This window comes from Globicephala melas, chromosome 9 (genome assembly GCF_963455315.2).
Source record: "Globicephala melas chromosome 9, mGloMel1.2, whole genome shotgun sequence".
Taxonomy (NCBI): Eukaryota; Metazoa; Chordata; class Mammalia; order Artiodactyla; family Delphinidae; genus Globicephala; species Globicephala melas.
The window spans coordinates 74768960-74788979 of record NC_083322.1 but is presented as its reverse complement, the minus strand read 5'-3'; the positions used below and the strand labels follow the sequence as shown (position 1 = coordinate 74788979).

Genomic DNA, 20020 nt, shown 5'->3' with positions numbered 1-20020 from the left:
ATGGCGCTGGCAGTCCAGTTGGAGTTAGCAGCCAGGTGAAGAAGCTTGTGCAGGGGCTACGGTAGAAATATGTCAGGGTGCACACTGAGGGCACGATGAAAGGGGCTGCTCAGTCCCAGCTGGGTAGCACTGTCCAGTACAAATATAATGTGAGCCACGTGTGTAACTTTAAATTTCCTGGCAGCCACATTTTAAAAAACTAAAGAGAAACAGTTGAAATTCTTTTCAGACTATGTTCCATTTAACTCGATATCTCTAAAACATCATTTCAGCATGTAATCAATGTGTAAAATTATTGATGAGATATTTTATTTTATTTTATTTTATTTTGCGGTACGCAGGCCTCTCACTGTTGTGGTCTCTCCCGTTGCGGAGCACAGGATCCGGACGCGCAGGCTCAGCGGCCATGGCTCACGGGCCCAGCTGCTCTGCGGCATGTGGGATCTTCCCAGACCGGGGCATGAACCCGTGTCCGCTGCATCGACAGGCGGACTCCCAACCACTGCGCCACCAGGGAAGCCCAGATATTGTATATTTTTTTCATGCAAAGTCTTTGAAGTCCAGTGTGTATTTTAGACCAGCACATTGCAAGTGCTCACTGGCCACATGTGCCAGTGGCTGGTGTGTCACACAGAGCAGCTCCACAGGGACAGGAAGAGCTTCCCCACGGGTTGAGCAGTGGCCTGGAGTTTGTGTTGCTCCAGGCAACCAAGTCAGGGGTTGGGGGCCACAGCTGGAGGGGAGCTATGAGGGTGACATGCTCACCCTACAGCCAGGGCAGAGGGTCAAGCCTGATTTCTACGGAGAGCGTAATAGGGACAATGTTTTAATGCACATCTGGTATTGTTTTCTCTGACCTATTTCCCAGGAGTGGAGATAAAGAAGAGGAAACACAGAGGTCGAGTTCCCATTACACATAATTGATTTAATGCCCACTCCCTACACCCAACTGTCTGTCTCCAGCATTCTTTTCTTATTTTTTTTTTCCAGAGGAAAATTTATTTATTTATTGGCTGTCTTGGGTCTTCGTTGTGGTGCGCATGCTTCTCATTGCGGTGGCTTCTCTTGTTGCGAAGCACGGGCTCTAGGCACGCGGGCTCAGTAGTTGTGGCTCATGGGCTCTAGAGCGCAGGCTCAGTAGTTGTGGCGCGCGTGCTTAATTGCTCCGCGGCATGTGGGATCTTCCCAGACCAGGGCTCGAACCCGTGTCCCCTGCATTGGCAGGCGGATTCTTAACCACTGCGCCACCAAGGAAGCCCTCTTTAGTCTTCTTGAATCTGGAACATTCCCTCAGCCTACTTTATCTTTCAAGACATTAATATTTTTGAAGAGTGTTTTACAGAATGCCCCTCATTTTAGGGTTCTCTCATGCTTCCTCATGCTTACATTCAGGTTCTGCATTTTGAGTACTGCATAAGTAATACTACTTCCCTTTTATTGCATCACATGTTCTAATAACTTTTGAACACTTTTCTAGTCACTAAATTGAAGAGAGTATTACTTAAAAGTAAGTACATACAAACACTTAGCACAGGGCAAGGCATAGAGTAGGCTCTGGACAATTCTTATGGATTGAGGTTTGGAGGCCTTATGCCAATAAACGAGGGCTATTGCAATTCTCACATGAAATTTATAAAACAAATAGAAGTTTCCTTCACATAAAAAGCAGGAAGCTTCTGATTTAAGTATATATGGGAAAATTCTGAAAATGTTTAGAATGTGATTTCATTGAAGACATACATAACTACGATGAAACAAACCTCAGCTCACACACATAATAACACAATCTCTCTCATTACAGCAGATCAGTTTTTATAAAGAGGCTACATTCCATCTTGTTCTCTTTATCTTCAGCGTTTTCTTAATTTGGTGGGTTTGGACAAAAACTTTCTTGCACATTTATTTATCTTTCTTTTGTGAATCATGTGAATTCTAAAGCTTATGTAGTTTTAGAGCTAAATGGTATCTATTCACTAATCCTTTACATGAAATGACTGAAAATGAAACAGGGTTTTTCTCAATACCTTGAACTAAATACGGAAATGCAAAAGAACTCCAGTTCAGTGAAGAGTGTGCCCAGCTGCACACTCTGTTCCAGAGCCGAGACCTGTGAGTGGAGTCAGGTTTAGGGCCCAGCATCACAGCCCTCACCCCCTGCTTCTCCCAGGGATCCAGGAGAAGGGGATACAGTTGGAAGCTGACACCAATTCTCATGGATCCCTTTCTTTTCACCCGTTCACCACAGAATGCAAATTCTATTACAATTTTTGAGTGTGTGTGTGTGTGTGTGTGTGTGTGTGTGTGTGTGTGTGTGTATTGGGGGTGCCGATAATATTGACAACAGGTCATAAAAAGTGTAATGTTTGACTGAAGCAGAGAGAGCAACTCCATAGCCACATTTGAATTTCTGGGAGAAGTTTGGGTAGACTGTGGTTCATGGCAGGAGTCAATGCTTTAAAGTTTAAATTTTTAAATATGTTTTGTTGTTCTTTTGACCACTTCCTTACCTTCTTCTGGCATTAGGAAACATTGATCTACAAAGTTAAGGCTATGCACTGAAGTGGTCAAGGAAGTTGCCTTTGTGAAACAAAGTGTTTTACTCGCTACATATAAATTTGTAGTTTCTACCCCTGCACCCATTTCCCCCAAGTTTTTGTGGGGCAGGACTGTGTGGCTTATGTTCATGCCTGGGTCTTAAAGGCAGGTGGGACTGTCAGAATAGGACAAGAGTGTGGGGGCAGATCCCACAAAGTCATAGACTGAAAAAAATTTGGGAAACACTGATATTGAGGAAGAAGAGCGGCCAAATCTTCTAAAAGTATATAAAACCCACCACATCATAACACTCTCTTTACAGAGCTGGCATTTCGAGATTTCTAGGTTTAAAAATTATATTAGGGCTTCCCTGGTGGCGCAGTGGTTGAGAGTCCGCCTGCCGATGCAGGGGACACGGGTTTGTGCCCCCGTCTGGGAAGATCCCACGTGCCGCGGAGCGGCTGGGCCCATGAGCCATGGCCGCTGAGCCTGCGTGTCCGGAGCCTGTGCTCCACAACGGGAGAGGCCACAATAGTGAGAGGCCCGCGTACCTCAAAAAAAAAAAAAAAAATGTTATATTATTTTTCTTGCTATTACTTGTCCTTGTTTGATTTTGTCTTCATTTGCTCATCTGCTGAACTGAGTGTGCAGAGGTTCATAAACAGAATGTGAAACACATAAGTCGGGAGAATCAAAGTGGCCACCTGTCGGGGCAGGCTGCCAGAGCCGGCGGCTCTGAATCACAGGGGCCCGGATCACATGCTGGGCATTGGCTTCACATCTCTCTGGAACCTGTGTGTTCACATCCTGGCCTTTCTTTCCTACACGCAGCAGCATGCTTTGGTTGGAAGCCATTACTATCGTCCTGTTTGATTGCTTGTTTAACCATTGTGAAAGATCACTCCCGTGATCCTGATGGACCAGCCATTATGCATATAAGAGTTTTGACTATAAGAGGGCAGGCTGTGGGATGCTATTCAATTTATGGCCTCCCACCATGTGACTCTGTGCAGCTGAGGGGCCTGACTGTGGACCGTTAAATTTCATTAGAAAAGACCATGCAGAACTTGTAAAAGCTACTCAGTCAATTTTGGTGCTTCTACAGTTTGAAAACCATCTGAAACTATTTGAAAAGTTTATTCTCTTTTAAAATGAGTTATCAATCATAGGGAAGGTTGGAATCAAGCTATTGCTTGGTTCCACTCAGAAAAAAATAGCTCAAATTTTTGGGTTGCCTTTCCAAGTTCAAAAATCAGCCTCATCATTAGTTAATCCTTAGGCAGACGCTATTCTTTGCCTACTCCAAAGCCATGCCCTATTCCTTGTTCTCTGATGCCGTTTGAGTTTTGGGTGGAGATCTCTAGCTCTCAAGGAAGGGGGATCCAGCCCCTGGCCTAAGTGAGCACATGATCCACTTCTGGCTAATACCAAGGGGGGAAGTCTGCTGGGACGGGGGTGTCTCAGGGAATATTTTCTTCTCCTATAAGAGAAGGGTATACCAGGTCATTTCTTTGCCCTTGTTGCTGCCAGTTTTCTGTCTTTGAACATGGTCACTTGAAGAAACTCTCTGAGGAGCTATCTCTATTCTCTTGCAACCCTGAGGGGACAGGGGAAGAGACCTTGAGCTGTTGAATCAGTGCCAGCCCTATCTCTGGATTCCTTGTCACGTTAGAATTAAAAACCCTATCGGTAGGATATTCTGTTACTTGAAGCCAAAAGTAGTCCTATGTGTTATAAATAGCACTGGTTACCTGCAAGGCCCTGTGCTAAGACATCAGGGAAATAAAAGACCTATTGGATACGACTCCCATCCTCAAGGGGCATGCAATCCAGGTGGCAGACCTTTTCCAGTCAAGGGCCAGAGAGTCAATACTTCAGGCTTTGGGAGTTGTACAGTCTCTGTCACAACTACTCAGCCCTGCAGCTGCGGTGAGAAAGCAGGTGTAGACAAGATGGAAATAAGTGATTTTGGCTGGGTTCCAACAGAACTTTATTTATGGACACTGACATTTCATAGGTTGTTCAAGTGTCACAAAATATTCTTCTTCTGTTTTTTCCTCAACCATCTGAAAATGTAAAAACCTTTTTTAGCACACTGTACCAAACTGTGAGGTAGGCTAGACTTGGCTCATGGGCCATAGATTACTGACCCCTGAGCTGGACGAAGGAAAACCCTAGAAAAAAGACTATCTCTTTGATTTATAGGAAGGACGAATTGAAAGTTTTGTTGTTCCACTTTTGTTTTTAAACAAAAGATAACCTCTCGGCAATTGAGAAGGGCTGACCAAGAGGTGAGGGAGGACTGGAAAACCAAGGTGAATGGAAGAAATGTTCAAGGACTTTCATGCTTTTGAGGTTTAGTTTAAGAAGTTCTCTACTCCGCCAGGTCACTTAGATAGTCACCCACACCTACTTCTATTAGTCCCATTGTTTCAGCTTTCAGATATTGGTCTTTAATCAATCTAGAGTTCACTTCGTACGTAGTGGTAGGTGGGGATCCAATTTTATTTTCATCCATGTAGTAGCAAGGTTTCCCAAGACCATCTTCCGAGAACCTCTCTTTTCCCCGGTTTGTTGTAGAGGATGTTTGGGAGCAACTTGGGTGTCTGTCACCTGGGGACCAGGAGAGTCAGATGTAAGGATGGGTGCTCTGGGGTACTAGGCAGCAGGGAGAAGAGAAGCCTAGAAGTCCTCACAGCCGCGTGGACCTTAAGACTGTAGGGGGAACATCACACACAACACATGTGTAACTTAAAGACACGTGCATTCACCACTGCCACACCGCCTTTTCACAGAGCCCGAAACAGAGAGTCACCTTAAACATAGAATGCTGGGGTGGGGGAAGATGGGAGTGAGGAAAGTGAACAAGAGAATAAGTAAAATATAAAACAAGGGAACAGACTTATGTGGAGACTAATGAGAATGTGCTTCAAACAGAGGGATAAAGTTAACTCAACTTTCCATCTAGGTTAACATTTTTTTTTTAAGTTTTTTAAGTTAATGAGGATCTTGAAAAACCAGATCTGTTTCATGTTGTGACCTGGGGTTTCCTGATCATTTCTGCCTTCTGAGTGAAAGCCTGGTGATTTATCCTGCCACAGAAATGAAACTTCCCCCAAGGGGGAGTGGCAGATCACTTGATGAATGAAAAAATGCCAGAGGTTTTGTCAAGTGTGGGCTAGTGTGAGAAAAGAAGGTAGCAGTGCTGCAGGAAGAACATTCTGGCAGGGCTGTGAGGCTAGAGCAGAGAGAGTTAGTGGTCATCCACACAGGATAACAACAATGGCAATGACAATGATTGTTTTCCATATGTTGGACAATAATTTTTTTTTTTTTTTTTTTTTTTTTTGCGGTACGCAGGCCTCTCACTGTTGTGGCCTCTTCCGCTGTGGAGCACAGGCTCCGGACGCGCAGGCCCGGCGGCCATGGCTCACGGGCCCAGCTGCTCCGCAGCACGTGGGATCTTCCCGGACTGGGGCACGAACCTGCGTCCCCTGCATTGGCAGGCGGACTCTCAACCACTGCGCCACCAGGGAAGCCCATGTTGGACAATAATTTAAGTGTTTTACATCCTCACAACAACCCACCAAGGTGAGGAGAGGAGACAATAGGTACTCTAATTGTTCTGATTTTTCAGATGAGGGGACTAAGGCACTGAGAGGTGAAGCAATTTGCCCAAGGTCACACAGTAAGTACTAGAACTGAGATGTGAACCCCTGCAGTCTGGTTCTGGAATCTGCCACTGAACCCTCTTGCTGGGCTGAGGGTTTCACTAGGTGTTATCAGTACCTGATGAAGCTATATCACTGGTACCACTTAACTTATGCTCGTGGTATTAGTGGTTTAACTATAAAAGATTTAACCTTTTAAAAATATGGGGGCATTCAGTATTACAGGGGACAATATATAGATTTTTTTGCCTTAAAATCTTCTTTCAGGAATATTTGTTCTGTGGTTTTATTTCTCAATAAATTCATATACCACCAATTATTTTTAAGTAAAAAATATTGAGGGTCATATTCTTTGCTGGTGCCACAATATACTGTGAAGTGTTCTTCCTGGGTTTGGATATTGGGAATGACACAGGTGAGAAGGGGCCGCTTTGATGGAGGTACAACTATGACAAATTAACAGGTTAACTGGACCTCTTAATCTCTAATTATATTATTCATAACTGAATCAATGGAAAGGATCCTGGCATGTCTTCATTAGTCTCAAAAACAAATGGTTGCATTTTACACTACCAAACAGATAAAAATACTGTCAGTGAGCAGAATAAATGAAGAGGAAAGAAAACGATTAGAATAATGTCAGTGAGCTGTAGAAAAGGGAAAGTTAAAGATTTTTGTATTCAGTGCTGTCCAGTGTTAAACTGATCTTTCAGGCCAGTGTTTTGGAGTGTGTTCAAACCACGAAAAAAGAGCAACATTCTTCATTAGCTGGAGATAATAAGAGGCATTTTCAGTGGGATTTAATGCTGGGTAGAGACTGCACCAAGCATGGAAATAACTGAGTCTGAACTCATTGAACTGATTTGTGCTGTTTACTGATGTTCAAAAATAAAAAGACCCCATTGATTCAAGTTTTCTGCCCCCAAATCCTTTCATCAAGTGTGCAAGGAATTGGCATGACACTCAAGGCCACAAAGAGCGACACCATGGAAAAGAGACTCGTAAAGGAAGTGGACTTTTCTGGCAGGAACACGCCACGGCCTGTGAAAGGGAACACTGAATGTCTGTAGGGCCAGGCCAGGGGCCACAGCTGTCAGATGGGGCCTGAGCGGACACATGGCTTCTGCCGAAGGAATCGGGTTTCTGAGAAAGAATTAAGGCTCGGCCGAGGTGCCGGAGGAGAGCTCAGAATGGTGAAAAAGACAGCTGGGGTTGGCACCAGGAGAGCACGCCAGGCCCCCTGAAAGGCAGCAAATAAGGGCCATTGTTCAAGGGCATTCCAGCCCCCAGGGGCTCAACCAGACCTGCTGAGAGGAGGTGGCTGTCCCCCTGTGGGGGCTCACACTGGACTCCAGGATGCACAGAGCTGGAGTTTGCAGGCTTAATCCAACTTTTAAGAGGAGAAGATTATAAAAGTATGCTTTAATAGGGACATCTTTTAGAAATACAGTCCACCCAAAGGGGATGCCCTCGTGAGACAAATGAAAGCGACAATTAGGAAGCATCAACATAAAGGAGGAAGAGGAGAAACGGGCTTTAAGACAGAATTCTCTCTCTCTCCACACCCATCTATATGTATGTATATTTACATTTTAATATGAAAAATTTCAGACATATCTAAGGGCAGAATAGCACAATGATTCCATGTATATCTATCACCTGGATCTAGTCATTACTAACATTTTACCGTGTTTTCTTCATATATTTTGATCTATTTATTTCTTTACCATTATTTTAAAATAAATCCCAGACACTTCCTGCATATTTCTGTATGTATCACTAATAAAAAATCACCTTTTTTTTTTAAAGTTGGAATTGCTTTCACTGGGGTGAGCACCGCTGACCCGCCGTGGTCAGGTAAGTGTTCTACCCCAGAAGGCAGCTGAAGCCTGGCGCCTCCACCCACCACCTCCCTGGGTCAGCGGAACATGCAAAGCCCAGTCAGAGGGTAGAGGCAGGGGTGGAAGCCACCAGGACCTGGGGCTGGATGAACAGGAGCGGGTGGCATCGGGCTGGGCCGCCTTGGTCAGCACATACTGTCCAGGCAGCGTCACTGGGCCCAGCACAGGGGTTGAGGCTCTCTGGGAGAGGCAGGCAGGCAGCACCCCAGGGTAAAAAGAACATGTTTTGTAACTCCAAATTGTAACAGTTCTAACTTAGTAATTCCTTAATATCACTTCATATTTAGGCGACTGTATTGGTTATCTGTTGCTATGTAACAAAAAATTTAGTGGCTTAAAATAGCACAAATTCATTATTTCCCAGAATCCATGATATGGAGGACCACTTGCATTATTAATTAAACAATAATTATTAATTAAGACAATAGTAATTATTACTAGAGCAAACACACTTTTGTGACAGGTATTGTTTTAAACACTTTACAAAACTTAACTCATTTAAGTCTTCATAGCAACCTTACTTAGGCAAATGCTATTACTATTCCCATTTTATAGGTGATAAAATTTGAGGCACAGAGATGTTAAGTAACTTTTCCAATGTCACACAGCTAATAAATGATATAGGTATGATATGAACACCAGCAGACTGGGTTCAAGACCCAGACCCAACCCAAGACCCAGAATCTGTGCTTGTACCACTATATTATGCTGCAGCATTTTATTCCCCTGCCTACTATACACCTCTACTATTCTATCTAAAAGATACCTTAAAGTTACCGTGTTCAAAACTGAACTCCTGATTTTGTCCCCCAAACCAACTCCTTCTACAGCGTGATGGGTATTGTGGATTTGCTTGCTCTACATCTACCCCAAGTTCCTTCTAAAGTACCTTCCAGGGCTTCCCTGGTGGCACAGTGGTTAAGAATCTGCCTGCCAATGCAGGGGACATGGGTTCAATCCCTGCTCCGGGAAGATCCCACATGCTAGGGAGCGACTAAGCCTGCACGCCACAACTACTGAGCCTGCGCTCTAGAGCTCACGTGCCACAACTACTGAGCCCTTGCTCCGCAACAAGAGAAGCCACTGCAGTGAGAAGCCCGCACACAGCAACGAAGACCCAACGCAGCCAAAATAAATAAATACAAATAAAATAAAGTGCCTTCCAATACTGCAGAGGCTGGAAAGCTAAAAACTACATTGCCCAGACTTTCTTGAAGCTAGAGTTCCAGATGTCAGTTAGGTTTTGACAATCAGTTGCAAGACCTGAATTTGGAACTGATTTTATGAGGAGAGGCAGAGCACATGTATCTCTTTACTAATGAGGAGGAAGTGGTAGAGCTCTGAGGCCTGCAGAAGTCAGGGTGGCTTCCTAGCTTAGCAGAGGCAGCTTGCTGACTCTGGCTTGGTCGTGAGACTGAGAGTTTTTCCTAGAAGCTCAGGGTAGAGGCTCTATTGTTACATCATTTTATACTCTGAAATGTCTTTTTCTGCTTCAACTAGAGTGGAAATTTCTGCTAGAGTGTATTCTGTTCTCTGCAGCTGAACCTTGACCGATGATGTAGTCTGCCTTCCCTCAGCAGCAATTCTGTTCTTCCTGGATACGTATGTGTGTCAAAGTTATTTAACTGTACACGTTAAATATGAGCAATAATTTATTATTATTTATTATGCCTCAGTACAGCTATTAAATTAAAGATGAAAATGAAAACATGGTCCATTTGAATTAATTTTTATGTATGATGTGAGGTATGGCTCAAAGTTCATCTTTTGCATGTGAATATCCAATTGTTCCAGCACCGTTTGCTGAAAGACTACCCTTTCTCCGCTGAATTGCCTTCAGATATTCGTCAGAAATCAGTTGTCCACCTCTGCTTAAGGACCTGGTATTAACCAGCTCTGGGAAGCCACCATGGTGCATCCTAGGGACATTATTGAGGATGCTATTGAAGGCATCACATGTACACTAGAAACTCCTCTGATCTCAGCACAGGGAATGGTTAGCCTTGTCCTGAGCAGCTGTTTGTTTGTGTTCTCTTTTTAGGAAAAAAGTCAGGGTCACTATGGGCTCATCACTCATTGTTGCCTTCACGCTGTGAGGAAGCCTGGAGGCCCCTGTGCCACCACCGCTAGAAAGCACAGAGCCTGTACTGCAAGCATGTTGGTGACAGTCCTCATTCTTGGCTCCATTTTATCTTTCCTGCTCTCACTTGCCCTTTTTTTTGGCGATACGCGGGCCTCTCACCGTTGTGGCCTCTCCCGTTGTGGAGCACAGGCTCCGGACGCACAGGCCCAGCGGCCATGGCTCACGGGCCCAGCCGCTCCGTGGCATATGGGATCTTCCCGGACTGGGGCACGAACCCGTGTCCCCTGCATCGGAAGGCGGACTCTCAACCACTGCGCCAACAGGGAAGCCCTCTCACTTTCCTTTTGCCCTAGTTTCCTCATCTACTTGTTTAAAGTTTTATCTTACTGTGAATATTTTTGTAAGTCATCTCATATCCTTTCTAGAATAAAGTTATACCTGAATAAATAAATAACAATTGTTAAAATAAATTAAGTCCTACAAGATCAAGCACCTTCTTCCCATAAAATTCTTATAACATAAGATTTTTCCAGGACCTACTCACTTGAGCAGTATCATTCACAGGGGCATTCTGGCACAACAGTGAGTGGGGGCAGTCCCTTGGAGTCATGGGATTTGCTCTGCAAGGGCCCGAGCCTGGTGTTGAAACGCCTCCAGGCCAGCAAGTCCTGTGACTCTGAGTCAGCTGCCCAGGGCTCCTGGAGAGAAGATCATTACCTCCCTCTTCGTCTTTCTCAAAAGTAAAACAAATGCCAAAGAACTCACTAGCCACTGAGCAGATAAATGACCGGCATCTTCTCTGATGCCCAAATTCAGCACAATTAGTTCAGCAGGTGGGTTCTGCTTTGCTGCACCAGCTACGCAGGAAACAGGGAGCACAGAAAGCCAGCCACTAAGTTAACTCACCTTGCCTGTGGCAGACTATTTGAAATATTGCAGGAAAAAGGATGGATGAGGGTCAGGTATCACATTATTGAACTCTGATGAAGCACCATAATGTTTCAGGCAGCATGAGAGAGAGAGCAGGGTCTTCTCAACCTCAGTCACCCTTGTACCACCTTCCTGATTTTTGTCATATCTGTGTACTTTTTATTGTAGTTTTTACTTAATATTTATCTTTGGATCTACTAGTGATACTTTAATCTCATCCTAAGCAATAGTACTCATGAATTCAGGCGTTTGATACGCTAGCTATGTTTTTTCTATCTGTAGAAAAATAATCTACTGTAGCTATAGAAAAGTAATCTATTGTAAAATAAATATTGGAAACCGGTTGAAATTTAAAAATGTGTTCACATACCTCCAAAAGTCATCTCAGGTACCTCCAGAGGTAGACGTGCCACACTCTGGGACAAACCAGAGGAAAACAATCCTGGATCTCATAGGACTGCAGAAAAGTGTTGGCTCCAGTGGGACTTGGGGGATCAGAGAATCTGTTCTTTAAAAGAGTCATATGTGGGACTTCCCTGGTGGTCCCGTGGTTAGGAATCCCCTTTCCAATGCAGAGGACGTGGGTTTGATCCCTGGTATGGGAACGAGATCCCACATGCCTCGGGGCAACTAAGCCCATGTTCCTCAACTACAGAGCCCACGTGCACTGGAGCCCACGCCACAACTAGAGAGAAGCCCACGCGCTGCAACAAAGAGCCCGCGTGCCACAAGTAAGACCCGACACAGCCAAAATAAATAAATAAATTTTTAAAAAGGAAGGAAATTAAAAAAAAGAGTCATATGTACATATGTGCATTATTATAGACTGAGACATTGAATACCATAAATGTAATTCACCACCCCCCAAATTAATCAAATCAGCAAACATTCGTATATTGATCCACCTTCTTTTTTGTTTGGCCACACTGCATAGCATTTAGGACTTAGTTCCCTGACCAGGGATCAAACCTGTGCCCCCTACATTAGAAGTGTGGAGTCTTAACCACTGGACCGCCACGGCAGTCCCTTGATTTACCTTCTTAATTAGGTAATGGAAATAGGCCAGCTGGGGTTTCTTCTGCTTCAAGCCTTAGTTATTTTCTTCTTTTCTTTTTTTTTTTTTTTAATTTAGTTTCGGCTGCGTTGGGTCTTCGTTGCTGCACATGGGCTTTCTCTAGTTGCTATGAGCAGGGTTACTCTTCGTTGCGGTACGCAGCCTTCTCATTGTGCTGGCTTCTCTTGTTTCAGAGCACGGGATCTAGGCATGCGGGCATCAGTAGTTGTGGTACGAGGGCTCAGTAGTTGTGGCTCGTGGGCTCTAGAGCGCAGGCTCAGGAGTTGTGGTGTACGGGCTTAGTTGCTCCACAGCACGTGGTATCTTCCCAATCCAGGGCTCGAACCCATGTCCCCTGCATTGGCAGGCGGATTCTTAACCACTGCACCACCACGGAAGCCCGCTTAGTTATTTTCTTACTAGAAATTTTGTTTCAGTTGAATAACTTTCCTTTTGAGCTCCTCTCTTCTAAATCTTGTGAGTAAATGGGAATTAGGGAGCTATGTAGTGATAAAGTACTACTTTCACAGGATAAAGAGTCACTCATGTATGCAGATCTAGAAAAAAATGAGCCTTTGGAAAACCAAAATAATCACAAGGCAGGGACTATAACTTGTACACCATTCCTGATTCTGTTTTGAAGCTTCTGATAAAACGGAGTCTTTAAAACAAATGTGTTAACTAATGTCAATAGTGCAGTGTTTGTAACACCCTTTAGAAACAATGCTGGCAGTTGTAAGTTCTCTCTATATTTTATGAGTAGTACTTAAAAAAAAATTATTTATTTGGTTGTGCCGGGTCTTTAGTTGTGGCATGTGAACTCTTAGTTGCGCCATATGGGATCTAGTTCCCTGACCGGGGATTGAACCCGGGCCCCCTGCATTGGGAGCATGGAGTCTTAGCCACTGGACCACAAGCGAAGTCCCTATGAGTAGTACTGATACTTGTTCATTCAGTTTACTAAGTGCCAGTAAAAGAAAGTTTCGTTTACAAAATATCAGCAAATGTTACCCGAGGGAAGACCGTATTCCAAAGGGGGCTGGGATTTTCCCTGGGAACCCGTGTGGAGTTGCAAATGCTGAGGGAGAGGGGCAGGGATCCCATCAGAAAGGGCTAGGAGAGAGAATATTTTCAGTCTGTGTTTTCACTCTCTGCTGGGCATGGGGGGAGAAGGAGGACAAAGAGGACTTTTGTTGTAAGGACGGGAGAATGGGGTTGGTGGTGTTTGGTCACGGCACTGAGCATGTACAGGCACAAGAGAAAAAAATGCAAAAACAATTTTCCGCAAGTCAAGGAAGAGAAAGCTTATTTATCAACAATAAAAGGACAGGAAGGGGCTTCCCTGGTAGCGCAGTGGTTGAGGGTCCACCTGCCAATGCAGGGGACACGGGTTCGTGCCCCGATCTGGGAAGATCCCACATGCCGCGAAGCGGCTGGGCCCATGAGCCATGGCCACTGGGCCTGCGCGTCCGGAGCCTGTGCTCTGCAACGGGAGATGCTACAACAGTGAGAGGCCCGCGTATCACAAAAGAAAAAAAAAAAAAAAGGACATGAAGTGTAATCAAGTATTAACTGCAGACAGATCTGGATAGTGTTAGAGCTGAGTTCTAGGACTTCTAAACTGAAGCTAGCCCAGAGAGGTTTGTAAAGACATTATTTTTAAAAAAATCAGGCATCAGAAGCAGAAAGAACACATGACATTCTGAGAGATGCTGCATTTAGTTAACCGGAAGTGCTGATTTATAGCTTCAGAGTGATGGGTTGGCAGGATAAGGGCATTGTGGGACAGGCAAGGCCAGTACCACAAAGCAGGAGATCAAGACAAGGGCTAAGACATCAGGCATTGGTCTGGGGGTGCTGTCACTTCCTTGAGGATGGAGGTTGGAGGGATGTGGTAGAGGCTCTCTCTGCAGCTTGGGTCATAGCAGCTCTTAGACAATGGCAAAAGAAGGCAAATGGGAAATTTCAAGGTTTTTAACAATTCCTGCGAACTCTTATGGTGGAAACAGAGGCTACAGGGCAGAACAGATTAGGAGAAAGTTGCCTCCCACTGCACCCCCAGGTCACCCAGAGAAATTAGAAGGCAAATGAGACTTCCATAGAAATTTGAAGCTTTTTTTCCTTCTAATTTTAGGTTAAACTTCATAGAGCTCCTTTCTTGACAGCTGGACTACATTTAGTGAACTGAAGACAGTGAAGACAAAGTCTAGACATTGCAGCCTCCAGTGTCCCCTCCCCCCTTCTCTTCCACATAGTGGTCACAGGAACATACAATGTGACATGTTGGTGGTGTGATGGAAAGATCCTCAAAAACACAAAAAGCACAATTCAGCAGTCATGAGCTCTATGAGTTTGGTGAAGAAAGAACTGTGTGAGTATGAGTGTGTATGTAGGTGGGCAAGGTCTAAGAAAGTGCATCCTGGCATTATTTATGTTAGTAAATTGCTAGAAAAACCCAAATGTCCATTAGCAAAGGAGAGATTAAATAAATAATGATACATTCATGCAATGGAATACTATGCAGCCATTAAAAAGGAGACCTTTGTATCAGAGTTTGGTCAGGACATCCGAAGAGCCTCTGTGTATTCCATAACTGATCCAGGATGGGCACATAGCCCTGAGCAGAGCCAGAGAGGCTGTGGGAATTTTGCTTGGAATCTTTTTTTCTTCACTGACTTTCAGAGAAGATGTAGAGTCTGGAGCTGTGGCAGGAATGTTGTCAGATGAAAAGGGAGCCTGAAAAGAAGCCTAACTGGTAGTGAGACCTTACCAGGGACAGTTTCAGGCGAATGGCGGGTGGGAGACAAATGGGTTGAAGAGTGAGAGGAGACTGGGCAGAGGAGGGGAGCCATCGAGTGAAGCTAACATTTAAAGACACATGGCTGTTACAGGGAGTAGAGAGCTGGAGTGGTGGCGAGAAGATGAGATGGAGAGCATTTTGCATTTGTTTCTCCACCCCCCAAGCAGGGAGGAGATGCTACAGCATGTGTGACATTTATGGGAGACTCAGTGAAGGGGGAGTGGATAACTGGTGGTGTCAGATAGCATGTGTGAAGGGCTGGACTTGGAGTGCAGAAGAGAATGACCAATGTCTTCTTGGATGGCTTTGAATTCTCTGTGAAGTATGAGGAGGGGTCATTCTTTCAGAGAGAAGATAGATTAGGCGACAGTGGAGAACGGCTTAGTTGGGAACAGTGTAATCGAGTATTAACTGCAATCAGGTATTAACCTTTCGGTACTGCCCGAGCCCCCTGGAGGAACTGTGTGGATTTCTGGGCAGTGTCACCGAGATCGTAGATCGTGACTCACAGCGCAGCTGTCTGTAGCACCACTCTGCCCTGCAGGTGTGTTGGTCACAGGAGACAGCCTCCCTGGGTTTCAGGTTGGCCAGGCAAGTACCTGGAGGAAGGGGGTGCAGAAGAGTTGCAGTTACGTATCTTTAAGAGTGATTGACTGATGGGCCATGGGCTCTAAGCTAGATAAGGAAGCATGTGAGGTCAGGAGGTGCCTCAGTCACTTGGGGATAGTTCTCTTTCCCTTAGAGTTTCATTTTCCTCTTCCTTTAGCAGCTTGTTAGAAGCTGCTTGGCCAGTTAGAAGGCTAGGGTTGTTTCTTAAAGCCATCCCTGTCCAATTCTGCCCCCACCAGTGAGCTGCCTAAGGTGGTACTTTCTGCCAAGAAATTTTTTTTTCCTTTCTGTTTTGATGAGATTCCGCTGTTTGGTCAAGCACAAAAACTGGTCTGCAGGGCAGATGGCATCTTCAGAGCAGTTGGGAATCCTGTCTCTCTGGGTCTCTGGATTGTTCTTTTTGTTTTTTGAAGGTAAAAGAAAAGTTTTATTTTTCTTACTGTTAATTGATCTAACAAATATCAGTCTGCTCAAAATAATAATAGCAACAATGTATCTGATTATGTATGCCTATGGATGTATTATATATATATATACGGATCTCTGGTTTTGATGAAAAAAAGCACATAAGACCTGAGGCAATGTCCATACAGGACTGGTCCAGGGGCTCACTGGAAGGGACTTACAGCAACGCTGCTGATCAGTCTCCCAGTCTTCATGGCTATTATTGCTGTATATTTTCAATGACAAAAATCCATCATCTATTATCCTTTGAAATGCGAATAGGTTATGTCTTCTGTCTTCAGCACCTACATGGTGGGGAGGAAAGCGGAGAGGGATAAATCAATAAGGCTTTTCAAAGAACAATTTAACAAACTCTATTAAAATGAAAAATTTTCAACTCAGCACTTTGGCTTCTTACAAAACACTACCACAATGCAAAGATATATGTTCTAGAATGTCCTAGTGAAGGACTGTGGGCCCATAAATAGGGGCCTGGTTAAGTAAATTAAGCAATGGACACACAGTGGAATACTATATGGACTTTGAAAACAGTGAGGTCAGCCGCTCTCGCCTTTTGAGATGGCCCGCCCCCTGTATGTGGAGCATGTTTCTGCTGGGGCCACTCGCCTTTTGGGACAGACCGCATTCTGTCCATGGAATGTGTATCTCTGCTTTCAGTTTATTATGGCTCACTCTTGAATTCTTTCCTGTGTGAAGGAAAGAATTGGTGGCCCAACCCAGCGACTCACCTGGGACATGACCAACCTCTTGTGCCCAAGTTTCCTGCAATAACTTTACAAAGGAAGAGGAAGAAGGTGGTCTTTTCTCCCTCCCCACTTTTCCTTTGATTATAAAAATGTAGCCCACTTAGTTCTCGGGGCAGAGCTCTCTTGCTTGCCTGCTTCTATCCTTCATAAGCATCCTATATTAATAGATCTACTTATCTAAAAAAACAAAAAACAGTGAGGTAAATCTATATGTACTGACATGGAAGGTTCTTCAAGACGTTCTGTTCAGTGACAAGATGCAAAATAGTATGATAGCATCGATAATGATAATACCTATCAGAATGTGTATAAGGAATAAAAATGGAAGAAATGCACACAAAAATGTTAAAGACAATGTTATTGGGAACGTGGAGTATAATTTTCACTTTATGTATTTCTATGTGGTCTGAATTCTCTATAGTGAACAAGCATAATTTTAGTGAATAATGGAATTATTGAACATAATTTCTCTCCTAAGGATGTTACACTCATTACTGATCACACAATCTCTGGGTGGTGAATATTACCTATTCTACAGATAAGGGGATTAGAAAAGTTAACCTGCCCAAGCTCACATTTAGATCATCTAAAGAGATAATCTTTTCAAACTCTATATCATAAAGTGAATATAGTCTTCCCAGGCTCCGCTTATCTCGCTTTAGAAGCTCACTTCTGGCCCTTTGAGCTATTTCTCCTTCCCATTATGATTTCACTTCCCCTCAAAACTATTAAAATTCATTTCCTCTGGGAAGTTACCACAGGCTCATGGCTCCTCGTGACTCCATTAACCTTACTCTGTAGCATTTTGATATACTCACTGCAGTGCTTTTGTATATATGTTACCATTTGAATTTGATTCTGTTCTCCTTCATCTTCATCTTTGATGATGAGCTCCTTGATAGACTTGACACTTTGTTTAGAACTTCCCATAATCCTTCAGAGCCTGTTTCCAAACCTCAGTAGGTCTTAGGATTGAATCCTTAGTGTAACATTTGCATTTGGTGGGTCCTTAATATTGATGATCAACAATTCCTATAAATCAGGCAAACTTTTTCTTACACAGAGAACTGTATGTTTTCTCTACTGAATTATGTAAATGTCCCTCAGTTGAACAGCTTCTAAATTAATAGATAATTCCAGTAAAGTCATGTCTTCTTTTGAATTTTTTTTCTTGGTATAGGGGAGATGTGAATCATATAGAGTCAATAGAAGGTTTCCAAATGGAAAAGCTTGACAACCATTGTGATAAAAAAATATCCGTGGCAGAGAATTCCTCTATTTCTCCACTTCAATGCTGACAGGACTAAATGCTGTTTACGTTATAAATGACCAAGGAAATAAGACTAGACTTCCAGTTGGTTGATAACATATGGTTGAGAAAAGAGCCTCAAGGTTATCGTATTGATTCTAGATTATCTTCCTTGTCTGGTGTAAGTAGAGAGACAAACACATATTCTTACCCAAATAAGTGAATCAAATGTAGTTTCCATTTTGCTCCACAAATATTTGAATGTGTACCTTTAACATTTCATTAGCAGCAAAAATAACATGGTCTACATCCACAGTCAGTTGTTCTTTAGAGTAGTTTTACTCCTTGTACTTCAGTACTTGAATGAATGGAATCTTCAGAGTGGAATATTTAATTCAAGACTTGGAAACAATTTGACAAACTAGTTGATTCATAGTGATCACTTCAGAAATCTAAAAGCTACTCGATAATACAAAATTGAGGGTGGGAAAGAAGGCATTCCTTTTTTTGTTTTTCTAAATTAAACCTTTAAAAATTTGTAAACTTAATTCAAGTACATGGAGAAGTACAGAAAAAATATAATGAATAATTATGTACTCATCACCCACTCTATAAAATTTTACTATTGTCATATTAAGTTTAAATTTTTAAAAAGTCACAGATATAAAGCCCCCTGTATATGCCTCCTAAATCTCATTCTTTTTTTTCCCCACCCTGAACAAGCTCTATTCTGAATTTGGTGCTTATTATTCTCATGCTGTTATTCCTTTACTATGTTTATAAATTCATAAGCAATATATAATATTGTTTTGTACTTTGTACTTTCAGTGGTATATTATACAAATCATTCTGCACCTGTGCTTTCTTGGCTGTTTATACATGTAACTCAAGTTGTTATACAGATGTATCCTATTATACCAAAGTGTATCTGTTATTATGGGCATGGACTTCTGGTTTTTTCCAATGTTTTGCTACTACAAGCAATTCTATTTAAAGTTTTATACATGTCTCCTTTTCCCACATGCAGTAGTTTCTCATATATTCATGTGCATATAATCATCTGGTGAGTCTTGTTAAAATGCAGACTCTGATTTGGTAGGTTTGGGATGGGGCCTGAGATTCTGCATAGTTTCCAGATGGTGTTGATGTTGCTGGTCCTAGGACCACGCTTTGAGGAGCAAGGGCCTTGCAGAGGAGTAAAACTTCTAGGTTGTAGAGGATGATCATCTTCAAAGTTACTAGATATTGCCAAATGGCTCTCTGGAGTGCTTGCACCAATCCACACTCCTATCAGCAGCTCACCAGAGTCTCCACAATGTTACATCTTCATTAACATTGTTATTGTAAGACTTTGATTTTTGCCCATTTGATGGGCATGAAGTGGTATTTTGTTATATTAATTTACCTTTGATGAGTATTATTGAAGTCAGACCCCATTGAGTTTCTTCTTCTGCAATAATTTTTTTTTTTTTTGCGGTACGTGGGCCCCTCACTATTGTGGCCTCTCCTGTTGTGGAGCACAGGCTCTGGACGCGCAGGCTCAGCGGCCATGGCTCACGGGCCCAGCCGCTCCGCAACATGTGGGATCTTCCCGGACCGGGGCATGAACCCGTGTCCCCTGCATCAGCAGGCGGACTCTCAACCACTGCGCCACCAGGGAAGCCCTGCAATAATTTTTAACATAAACTAATGTTTTGGGTAAAGAAGATATCTTCATTCATCTGTTTCATACTTTAAAGCATCCTTGTGCAGCCATGGCCAACATTAAGTCTTGAGACTTTCAGGCTAGAAGAAGGAGGAGCTGCTGAAACAGATGGATGACGTGAAAGTGGCGCTGTCCCAGCTGCATGTCTCCAAAGTGACAGGCAGTGCAGCTTCCAAACTCTATAAGATTCGAGTTGTTTGCAAATCTATTGCCTGTGTTCTCACTGCCATTAACCAGACTCAGAAAGAGAACCTCAGGAAATTCTACAAGGG

At 43.4% G+C, this 20020-nt stretch overlaps 1 long non-coding RNA gene across 1 annotated transcript; it reads right to left on the bottom strand.

The window, feature by feature from the left end:
• Window positions 1-4004: 4004 nt before the first annotated feature.
• Window positions 4005-19619, bottom strand: LOC132597791 (uncharacterized). The gene is made up of 3 exons (XR_009565111.1): window positions 16210-19619; window positions 15404-15573; window positions 4005-5148 (listed from the first exon to the last, which is right to left on the bottom strand). It is a non-coding gene; the product is annotated as an uncharacterized lncRNA (long non-coding RNA).
• Between the last annotated feature and the right edge of the window lie 401 nt (window positions 19620-20020).